Genomic DNA, 3884 nt, shown 5'->3' with positions numbered 1-3884 from the left:
AAGTGATGATCATCACAGAGTATGAAGTGTGGGTCACCTTGATTAAGGCTAAATGTCTAAATAATAATTAAGCACATTATTATAACACGGATGGAACAGAATTATTGCTGTTGCCCATAGCCTCAATGATAACTGCCTTATGACATAGAAAACACACGTTTTGGTGAAAAGTGAAATTACGTGGTCAAAAAAAGCATAATTCCTGATTTAACAACCAGCTCCAAGAGAATGTTCCAGATTTGCGACCAATTTGTACGATTGTTCAATATTCCTGTCAGAATTTTCCATTTCTAACAGTCACATGATCTACAAAAGGACGGTACGACTAAACACCAGACTGTTGTCACAGAACAATTGTCAAAGTTCTGTTACTGATATTTTTCTCATAAAGTTGAACCGATGCAGATTAAGTTTTGTGGTGGTTCAGGAAAGCCGACATTCCTGAGCGATGATTCTAATGTGTTTGAATGTGTTCCAATATTGTGATGAAGCAACCGCAGTAAGATATACACATTCACTTTGTGTTTTTAGTGTATTGTAAATAGTGTATTTAGTGCAGCTGTTAAAAATATAAGCTGCAAAAAAATTATTCACACCCTATCCTGCACAATTTCCAATCTCTGTCCTCTCACTCTGTCTGTCAATGAGTTCAGGAAATATGGTCACCCTATCATTCAAATCACAAACCAGGATCCTTGAGAGACAGAATAAATTTAACATTGAACTAGTATGAGATGCCAGGGCTGTCTCAACTCAGACATCACTGCAACAAACTCTCCCCCTTATTACTCGCCTCAGGTTAAGGTCTGGGGCTGTAGGAGACACAGTAAGAAGTTTAACAACACCAGGTTAAAGTCCAACAGGTTTATTTGGTAGCAAAAGCCACTAGCTTTCGGAGCGCTGCTCCTTCGTCAGGTGAGTGGGAATTCTGTTCACAAACAGGGCACAAAGACACAAACTCAATTTACAGAATAATGGTTGGAATGCGAATACTTACAGCTAATCAAGTCTTAAAGGTACAAACAATGGGAGTGGAGAGAGCATCAAGACAGGTCATAAAGATGTGTATTGTCTCCAGACAGGACAGCCAGTGAAATTCTGCAAGTCCAGGCAAGCTGTGGGGATTACAGATAGTGTGACATGAACCCAATATCCCGGTTGAGGCCGTCCTCGTGTGTGCAGAACTTGGCTATCAGTCTCTGCTCAGCGACTCTGCGCTGTCGTGTGTCGTGAGTTGTGAAGGCCGCCTTGGAGAACGCTTACCCGAATATCAGAGGCCGAATGCCCGTGACCGCTGAAGTGCTCCCCAACAGGAAGAGAACAGTCTTGCCTGGCGATTGTCGAGCGGTGTTCATTCATCCGTTGTCGCAGCGTCTGCATGGTTTCCCCAATGTACCATGCCTCGGGACATCCTTTCCTGCAGCGTATCAGGTAGATAACGTTGGCCGAGAGACATCCTACGCTGTAGGAGACATGCAGAGAGTGTCAATCTTACCCACTAACAGTCAACCATGGATCAGTATTAGACACAACAATATGTGTGGTGAGGATGCTCCATATTCTCAGGCAGATCACCTGACCACAACTGGTGCTGGAAGCAGAATCTAGAATTATTTAGAGAGAGGGTGTGGGGAGTGTGGGACAATGGACTGAATTTCACACCTGGGACTGACTGGCGTGGCCTGTTTTACAAACATAAAAAGGCTCAATTCTGACCTCAGCAACATTCACAAACAGACAGAATGAGGGAGATTCTCCCATCCCGCGAGCCAGGAAATTCCCGTGTCGGCCGATTCACGGGATTCGCGCGTGTGTCCCCGCCCGATAGCGTCTCCCAACCCAAATGTTTTGGCGCCGACGGAACCACGCTGAAAATCAGCGTAATGAACATTTGCATGTGTTTACATACCTTAGCATCTGATTAGCGAGTCCGAGATAATACCCTCCACCCTTAACATAGAACATAGAACATAGAAAGCCACAGCACAAATAGGCCCTTCGGCCCACAAGTTGCGCTGATCATATCCCTACCTCTAGGCCTATCTATAGCCCTCAATCCCATTAAATCCCATGTACTCATCCAGAAGTCTCTTAAAAGACCCCAACGAGTTTGCCTCCACCACCACCGACGTCAGCCGATTCCACTCACCCACCACCCTCTGAGTGAAAAACTTACCCCTGACATCTCCTCTGTACCTACCCCCCAGCACCTTAAACCTGTGTCCTCTCGTAGCAACCATTTCAGCCCTTGGAAATAGCCTCCGAGAGTCTACCCTATCCAGACCTCTCAACATCTTGTAAACCTCTATCAGGTCACCTCTCATCCTTCGTCTCTCCAGGGAGAAGAGACCAAGCTCCCTCAACCTATCCTCATAAGGCATGCCCCCCAATCCAGGCAACATCCTTGTAAATCTCCTCTGCACCCTTTCAATGGCTTCAACATCTTTCCTGTAATGAGGTGACCAGAACTGCGCGCAGTACTCCAAGTGGGGTCTAACCAGGGTCCTATAAAGCTGCAGCATTATCTCCCGATTCCTAAACTCAATCCCTCGATTAATGAAGGCCAGTACGCCGTACGCCTTCTTGACCGCATCCTCCACCTGCGAGGCCGATTTAAGAGTCCTATGGACCCGGACCCCAAGGTCCTTCTGATCCTCTACACTGCTAAGAATGGTACCTTGTTAGCATCTCCCACCTCTCTGGTGTGATGTCCCTCTGGCGCAGTTTACACTCGGTATATAAAAGTCGGGAGTTGGTGTAGCAGCATTGAACAGGAGGAAGGAAGTAAGTTTGATGGAGCTGCAGCCCCTGGAGTGCTGGGGAGGTTGGAGGCAGAGACTTGAGTTTTGCTGCTGTCTGTGTGGAGTTCCTTGGAGATCTTCAGGTTCTGTGCCCTGGCCCTGTGGGGTGGGCTGGGGCCCTTAACGGAGTGCTGGCCAGACTGCTCTCTGCAGCCACTGGACTGTTCCTCTGGGGTGGGGTCCTTAACGGAGTGCTGGCCAGGCTGCTCTCTGCAACCACTGGACTGTTCCTCTGGGGTGGGGTCCTTAACGGAGTGCTGGCCAGGCTGCTCTCTGCAACCACTGGACTGTTCCTCTGGGGTGGGGTCCTTAACGGAGTGCTGGCCAGGCTGCTCTCTGCAACCACTGGACTGTTCCTCTGGGGTGGGGTCCTTAACGGAGTGCTGGCCAGGCTGCTCTCTGCAACCACTGGACTGTTCCTTTGTTCTGTCTGTAGGGTGTGGTGAGGGACTGGACTGAGTGCTGGAGTTTTAGGGAGGGGTGGGGGGGAGAGGAGTGCACCATGTGCTGCTTGACGGCTAATCAGTTCAAGCAGCTGGTGCTCCAAGCAGGGGTGCTCAAGTTAACATAGACACTCATACTGCATGTACTCTGCAGTGAATGGGAACCCCCCTGCTCCGTGTCCCTGACCTGCAACACATGTCTGCAAGGGAATGCTGTAGTTGCACTCCTGGCAATGGATCAAGTGGTTGTAATGGCCATGCCTGCATACCAACCTGCATACTCTCCCTGCCAGCCGTGTTCATGGTGCCAATGGCAGGCAACCTAATCAGGTGACGAAAGGCAACTCAGATTGTGTTATGTTGCCAGCATCCACACGAGGGGGTACTGGACCCAGTGAGGGATTGGGAGGGGAGGTGGTGCTGGGGTAGATTCAAGCAATGACAGGAATCAATCAATCTTTCTCTCTCTAACCCCCACTGTGCATTATGGATCTGGGACTGATTGATTTAGAGCTGGCATTCATGGTGGCGGCTGAGGAGGCGGAGGCGGCTCAGGAGGTGGAGGGCGTGGGGAGGCCAGTGACAGGCCCTCAGGAAGGAGAGGAGGGGACTGGCACTGGAGGCCAGGAGGTGGAGGGCT

The 3884-nt window shown here is 49.5% G+C and overlaps 1 long non-coding RNA gene across 1 annotated transcript; it reads right to left on the bottom strand.

The window, feature by feature from the left end:
• Positions 1-1356: 1356 nt before the first annotated feature.
• On the bottom strand, positions 1357-2933 carry LOC144494061 (uncharacterized). The gene is made up of 3 exons (XR_013497813.1): positions 2678-2933; positions 1910-1950; positions 1357-1462 (listed from the first exon to the last, which is right to left on the bottom strand). It is a non-coding gene; the product is annotated as an uncharacterized LOC144494061 (long non-coding RNA).
• Between the last annotated feature and the right edge of the window lie 951 nt (positions 2934-3884).

The sequence above is a fragment of the Mustelus asterias genome, chromosome 5 (assembly GCF_964213995.1).
Source record: "Mustelus asterias chromosome 5, sMusAst1.hap1.1, whole genome shotgun sequence".
Taxonomy (NCBI): Eukaryota; Metazoa; Chordata; class Chondrichthyes; order Carcharhiniformes; family Triakidae; genus Mustelus; species Mustelus asterias.
The sequence above is the reverse complement of the archived record's forward strand: the minus strand, read 5'-3'. Positions and strand labels throughout refer to the sequence as shown.